Raw genomic sequence first — 7933 nt, 5'->3', positions numbered from 1 at the left:
CTTGCAACAGTTTCATGACCTCCCATTCTATCCAGTTGTGATCTAGTCCTTTCTACTAATCTGTCAAAGAGAATCATCCCAATATACTGGAACAGGAATGAGCCAAGATGACGGAGTAGAAAGATATACATATGCTACTCCTAACCCACAGCCCATAAAATACCAGTAAAGAAGAACTCCCAACAACTTCTGGAGCAGCAGAAGCCACAGAACAACTGAGTGGAGGAGATTTCTGTTCCAGAGAGACCTGAAAAACTGACACAAAAGGTCCATTGTGCAATGGACCCAGAGCAGACCCCAGCCCTGCCTTGGCTGCATGGCACCAAAGGGGAGCAGATACGAGCAGGTGTCAGGAACAGAATCTCCAGCAGCAGCGCAGGTCCCTCCACCCATAGGCACCAAAGGTCAGTGAAAGGGTCTTTTCAGCTCGCCAAGAGGGGAGTGAGGTGTCCCCATAACTCAGGCTCCCCTTGGGAGACAGCAGTGGAGGCAGCAGTGGACAGGGGCTCCCAAAGCAGGCAGGAGCTCGGATCCATTGTTGAAGGTCTCAGTATAAACCCCCTGAGGGAACTGAGCCCCAGGTGGCAGCTCTGCCCCCACCTGAGCACCTGAACTTAATCTCACACAATAGCAGCCCTGCCCCCGCTGAAAGCCCTGAGTCTGGGAAACAGCATTTGAATCTCAGCCCCTAGGTGCTGGCTGGGCAGATCTGGAGGCGAGGTGGGTGTGAAGAGGAACCTCAGAAGTCAAGTAACTGGCTGGGAAAATGCCCAGAAAAGGGAACAAAAAATAAGACCATAGAGGTTACTTTTTTAGTGAACAGATATCTCCTCCCTTCCTTTCTGATGAGGAAGAACAAGGCTTACTATCAGGGAAAGACACAGAAGTCAAGGCTTCTGTATCCCAGACATCCAAAATAAATATTCATTGAGCCATGGAAGAGCTCAAAAAGGATTTTGAAAATCAATTTACAGAGGTGGAGGGAAAACTGGGAAGAGAAATGAGAGAGATGCAAGAAAAGCATGAAAAGCAGGTCAACACCTTGCTAAAGGAGACCCAAAAAAATGCTGAAGAAAATAATACCTTGAAAAACAGGCTAACTCAACTGGCAAAAGAGGTACAAAAAGCCAATGAGGTGAAGAATGCTTTAAAAAGCAGAATTAGCCAAATGGAAAAGGAGGTTCAAAACCTCAGAGAAGAAAATAGTTCTTTAAAAATTAGAAGGGAAGAGATGGAGGCTAATGACTTCATGAGAAACCAAGAAATCCATAACAAAACCAAAAGAATGAAAAAATGGAAGATAATGTGAAAGATCTCATTGGAAAAACAACTGACCTGGAAAACAGATCCAGGAGAGACAATTTAAAAATTATGGGACTACCTGAAAGCCTTGATCAAAGAAAGATCCTAGACATAAGTTTTCATGAAATTATCAAGGAAAACTGCCCTGAGATTCTAGAACCAGAGGGCAAAATAAGTATTCAAGGAATCCACAGATCACTGCCTGAAAGAGATCCAAAAAGAGAAAGTCCTAGGAACATTGTGGCCAAATTCCAGAGTTCCCTGGTCAAGGAGAATATATTGCAAGCAGCTAGAAAGAAATAATTCAAGTATTGTGGAAATACAATCAGGATAACACAAGATCTAGCAGCTTCCACATTAAGGGATCAAAGGGCATGGAATATGATACTCCAGAAGTCAAAGGAACTAGGACTAAAACCAAGAATCACCTACCCAGCAAAACTGAGTATGATACTTCAGGGGAAAAAATGGTCTTTCAATGAAATGGAGGACTTTCAAGCATTCTTGATGAAAAGACCAGAGCTGAAAAAAAAAATTTGACTTTCAAACACAAGAATGAAGAGAAGCATGAAAAGGTAAACAGCAAAGAGAAGTCATAAGGGACTTACTAAAGTTGAACTGTTTGGAAAGACAGTATTTGTAACTCTTGAAACTTTTCAGGTAGTTGGTGGGATTACACACACACACACACACACACACACACACACACACACATGCACACACACAACCACACACACAGAGACAGAGAGCACAGAGTGAATTGAATAGGATGGGATCATATCTTAAAAAAATGAAATTAAACAGTGAGGGAGAAATATATTGGGAGGAGAAAGGGAAAAATGGAATGGGGCAAATTATCTCTCATAAAAGAGGCAAGAAAAGACTTTTTAGTGGAGGGAAAAAGAGGCAAGGTGAGAGAAAAACATGAAGTTTATTCTCATCACATTTGACTCAAGGAAGGAATAAAATACACACTCATTTTGGTATGAAAACCTATTTTACAATATAGGAAAGTGGGGGAGAAGGGGATAAGCAGGGTGGGGGGGAGGGCAATGGGAGGAGGGAGCAATTTGAAGTCACACTCTTGGGGAGGGACAGGATCCAAAGAGAGAAGAGAAGCAATGGGGGGCAGGATAGGATGGAGGGAAATATAGTTAGTCTTACACAACACGACTGTTATGGAAGTCTTTTGCAAAACTACACAGATATGGCCTATATTGAATTGCTTGCCTTCCCAAAGGGAATGGGTGGGGAGGGAGGGATGAAGCAAAGTTGGAACTCAAAGTTTTAGGAACCACTGTGGAGTATGGTTCTTGCTACTAGGCAATAAGGAATACAGGTAATGGGATATAGAAGTTATCTGGCCCTACAGGACAAAAGAGAAGATGGGGACAAGGGAAGGAAGGGATGATAGAAGAGAGGGCAGATTGGTGATAGAGGCAATTAGAATGCGTGGTGTTTTGGGTTGGGGGGAGGGGACAAATGGGGAGAAATTTTGGAACCCAAAATGTTGTCAAAATGAATGTTAAAAGTTAAATAAATTTTAAAAAATATACTGGAACACTTTTTGGGGGGGGTTCTGTCAATAGCTCATGGATACCAGTAGAGTATTAGGACTATTTATCCTCATCCTTGAGAGCTGTACAGGACAAATCCTTATTTTGCTTCCAACACTCCTACATTCCTAGTTATGATTGTTCTTGATGATGTTTTAAATGTTTTCTCCCCCATAAACAAATGATGACTGGTAACATACTAATGGTTGCTTAAATCATTTCACTGCCTGTTCTGTCACCTGCAACTGTGATTGCTCAGAGGAGAGTAATACAAATATCACTATATCCTGTAGTAGTAGGGTAAGGAGAGTAAATTAGACAGTTATAATTAAGTGGGAATATGAGTGGAATGACCAGGAAGATTTATATCTAACAATGAGCTAAGGATTTTAGGATAAAGTCAGAAGTTTGATCCATAGGGTCCAGCTAGGACAATTGCATCTGGTCAGGAAATTTTCTCTGAAAGAAGAAATCATCTTGTTGGGAGCCATGAGGGCTCTGGATGTGCCCAAAATAGGACTAATGAGTGAAGCTCAACTCAGGAAACTGTACCTATTTAAAATACTTTACAAGTCATAGGAAGTCACATACAAATTTTTCTTTCCTCTATAAATAAGCTTCAAATCTCATTCTTTTGTTTGGGAATATATAGAAATTTGATTAAAATGGAAAGGATGAATTCCAAATCCAGGAATCTATTTCTGACAAAAGAAGGAGAGTCATTGAGACTGTATATGATATATCTCTGATCTAGTTGGCCATCTCCAAACTATACTGTCTGCCTTTTGGCCATTCTCCACATCCCCATCTCATCAGAACTCAGTCTCAAAGTCCTAGGACCTTGGGTTTTAGTGGATGAACGTTTATGATATCTTGTTTTGAATCAGACTACTAAACCATTTCCATCTATTTCCAAACTAAGTCATCCCCTCCCTCGATTTGTAGCTCCCTTTATGCCTTCCCATTTTCCATCAAAATGTAAGCTTTTTGAGGTCAATGATTGCCTTGCTTGTTTAGATTTACATGCTTAGCAGTGCCTGGCACAAATTGCTTATTTTACATAAAATAGGAATAAGCAGAGTCAAGAAGATTCCTGGACCAGGAGGTTCCAGAAGAGTTTGAATCATGAGTTTGGGGTTAGGGATTAAGGATATTTAGATGATGATGAAGGATCAAAGAAAGATATGAGAACAAAGAACCATGTCCCTTGGACTGATTCCATGGATCAGCTGGTACCCTAGTAAACTAACTGAGTTCACTGATGCCTAGATCAAAGCCATGGAATACTTTATAACCTTGGTCCAGTGCATAGTTCTCCAAATTTGTGTTTTCACTTGGAACTAGAAGGCCCTCTTGCAGAGTCTACATTTTTTCCAGATCACAAGAAAGGAGCTTTTCATTCTGTTTCTTAATTGGAGAAAAATATTTCTCTCCCAACAGGAATTTTCAAGTAGTGACTTGAGACCCACCATGACTTGGGAAACTCCTGTAATAAGTATTGGAATCTTTACATCTTGTCTTAGCAAGAATCTTCCTTAGAACTGATTTCTAAAATTGTTTATAGAGACAAGAGGAAGAGACCTTCTCCTGGACCAGTGTTTCTCCCCTTTCTCCCCGGGGGGACATCTGGCTCTAGACCACCTCTTATCTGTTTGTACTTCCTCCTTCTTTCAGCCTCCACAGTCCTCTATACAGTTAGTGGCACTGTCCATCTGCCTGTGGTACTCTGTCTATCTCACTCCATCGATTTCTGTATCTGCATTTCTGAGTAGAATTGTTTCTGTTAGCCAATTTTTTTTTTTTTAATCTACTTGTCCTGGAACCTTCCCAACCCCAATTAGACAACTCTTCAGAAATATTCTTTTTCTTCTTAACACTACCTCTTCTATGGGTTACTGCCAATACAGAGAGAAATGAGGAAAAGATCATTGGTGGTCATATGTGTATTTCCAACTCCCAGCCCTGGCAGGTGGCACTCTTAGCCAATTGGAAATTCCGCTGTGGGGGTGCCCTACTGTCTAATTGTTGGGTCCTCACCGTAGCTCACTGGAACCACTGGAACCTTTGAGTGGTCTTGGGAAAGCACAATATTAGACACGTGGAGCCGTCTTAGCAGTCAGTCCTGATAGAGCACCGAGTTCCCCACCCCTCCTACAGCCCAAGGACCAGCAACAGTGACCTCATGCTGCTCTACCTGGAGAAGCCAGTGAAGTTGACCAACCAAGTTCAACCTGTTCAGCTGGCAAAAAATTGTGCCAATCCCGGCACAGGCTGCCTGGTGTCCAGCTGGGGTACTGTGTTTAGTGCTTTCGCCAAATATCCCAGCACCCTCCAGTGTCTGAAGAGCAGTATCTTTTTTGAGAAAAACAGCAAAAATTCTTACTACGGAAAAGCCATCACCTGGTATGGTGTGTGCTGGGTACGAGAAAGATGGCAAGGATTCCTGCCAGGGTTACTCTGGAGGCCCCTTGGTGTGCAATGGGGTCCGGCAGGGCCTGGTATCTTGGGGCATGGAACACTGCGCCTTGCCTGAGTATCCTGGTGTTTATACCAACCTGTGCCATTACCGGACCTGGATCTTAAATGAAATGCAGAAGAATTGAGGAGCTGCCTCAGCCCTACACCCCTATAAAATAACCTCCCCCTCCCCCAAGGACAGGACTTAGCCCTCCTGATTTCCCTACCATGGGCCTCTGGAAGACCCAGATTTCCTAGACCCATTTCTAGTCTAGATTTGGATGGATGGGAAGGGAATCAAAAGGATTTAGAGATGTAAAGGATTTTAAACCATGAAATAGCAGGTCCGAAAAGGACCTTTTAGAAAGACCATATACTTAAATTTTTTACAAATGGGGAAACTGAGGGTAAGAGTGACTTCCTAATGTCATATAGGTGGGATTCAAGATCAATTGCCTGATCCTGGGGTCTGAAGGCAGATCTATCCCCAACTTCCCAGGTACCCTAGCTCCTTTCATGAATCCACTGCCTTGTATCAGAGTGATAGGTAATTTAGCAGGTCCCTCTTGGTCACTTCTTCCCCAACAGTTTTAGATTAATAAAAACCTATGAGACTTTCATGAAAAAAATTGTTTATATCTTTAGCCAGAGAGCATTCTGAACAAAATTTAAATAACATTTTCTGAATGTAGATTTTAGGTATTAACAGCAAGTTAGGGCATTCTCAGAATGTTTGCAGAATAGGCTATAGGACACAAGAGTATAACACTTCATTCCACCTTCAGTACATTTACAAAATATCTTTCCCTGAGGATTGGATGGGGAGTGTTGACCTAGGAACATCATCCTTCTTGCAATTCTACATCCCATTTACTCCCAACCTGCCCATGCTCTTTCCTTTCCTTCAGTTCAGAAGCTTTGCAAAGTCCTTCACTTCCATGAATACATTTTTGACTCACTGGAAGAGGATAAGCTGATTCTTCTAAACCCCACCTGTGAGATGTGAATTTCCCATGATTCCCCATCACAGATATGACCTGAATTGACCCTCTCTTGACACATATATTCTAATACTTTTCTATAAGGTGAACATTCTAATCATTTGTTCTACACTTGTTTAGTCAGCCCCAGTTGGCTGGAATTCCCCTTTATGTCAATTTATATCAATGTTTTCTCTTTTAGAGCAAAAGCTCCAGGAGGAAAGGGTCTATTTCTCTTTGAATCTGCTTTGTATAATGCTTGGCTTGCCCTGGATCTGGGCTCTTGTTAGGATGGTGATCTAATATGACCAGATCCTTTGTTTAAATCCACACTGTTAATGAAGCTAAGGTCTCAGGTTCTACAAAAGTCAGTTTTGCTTTCTATTCCCCAAATAGAGACTACATCCTAAACCCAGCAGGCTATATTTCAAATGTTCATTGTTATAACAAAAAGGGGGAGGAAAGAAATGAGAGGGCAGATGGTGTATTCATTCATTCCTCATTCCATGTACCTATAGTCAGGGCAATCTTGTTTAAAGACATCTGACTCATTGTAGAGCATAATTAGAGGGGCACCTTGTTTAGCAAGTATCAATGATTAGGGATTATGTTGTTCCACATAAATGCATTCTCTAGCCAATTGAATAATTAAAGATTATCCATTTAAATATTTAAATTTTTATTTAACTACTGTGTGTGGGCACTTTTCTAAATTATATAATATGTCCTTGTTTTGCTAAACAGAGTATGCTGGATCATTTCTTGTTACTTTAGTCATCATCATGATCTTTGTTTGTTGTAGTGTATTGAAATATAGTGATTTGCTCAGTCTATTTTAAGCCTACATCAAATGTCTCCTGACTGTTTTAAAACTAGCAATCTGCTGCCTTTTCCATTTCCTCCTTGTGAAATTGTGAGTTACCATTTCCCACTATATCTGTTTCTATGGATCTCTTCTACCTTGCTGCCCCTAACCTACATTCTACCTTAACCTGCAGGTTGCTGTGGATTAGAAGCTAAGCTTTCTCATTCAGTAATGTATTTTTATACATTGTTTTATATTTTATACATAATTTTGTACATGATTACAGACTTTAGCCTCAAAAAATTAAGTGACTTTCCTAAAGAGTAAAGTGTGTGTGCTTTGTGACAACTTTTGCACCAAGAGATGTCTTTCATTTTTTTTTCTATATTTAAGATTGTGTTTTCAAATGTTACTTTACTTTTCACGTAGAAAAATAAAACAATTTAATGATTTGCTCGTGTTTCCTTGGTGGGTCAAGATTAATTAATCTGCTATGGTTAATTTTGTCCAGGGTTTCTCTTCTGAGTTGGGTACTATGGTTGTTAGTGAGTACAGATGGAAGTGATAGCCCTGTGTAGAGTATATGAATAAGTCTGTCCCCACCAACAGAATTCTCAGTGACCACTGAACAGCCACTGGCTGGTAATAACTTCCTTTCCCCCTTGACTTGGAATGGATTGCAGGCACTGACCTAGAGGGGAAAGGCTTCATCTCCCAACATCAGCCAATCTCATCTCATTGCAAGGGAAAGGCCCCAGGAGACATGCTCCTATCCATCATGTGGACAGCTTTGGCCAAAGTGCCCACTACATCACTGGCTTTAATAAAAAGTT

General features: G+C 41.1%; 1 pseudogene; it reads left to right on the top strand.

Moving 5' to 3' along the window:
* Positions 1 to 279: 279 nt before the first annotated feature.
* LOC140502557 (kallikrein-14 pseudogene) lies at positions 280 to 5461 on the top strand (annotated as a pseudogene).
* Positions 5462 to 7933: the final 2472 nt, after the last annotated feature.

Source organism: Notamacropus eugenii, chromosome 4 (genome assembly GCF_028372415.1).
Source record: "Notamacropus eugenii isolate mMacEug1 chromosome 4, mMacEug1.pri_v2, whole genome shotgun sequence".
Classification (NCBI taxonomy): Eukaryota; Metazoa; Chordata; class Mammalia; order Diprotodontia; family Macropodidae; genus Notamacropus; species Notamacropus eugenii.
The sequence above is the reverse complement of the archived record's forward strand: the minus strand, read 5'-3'. Positions and strand labels throughout refer to the sequence as shown.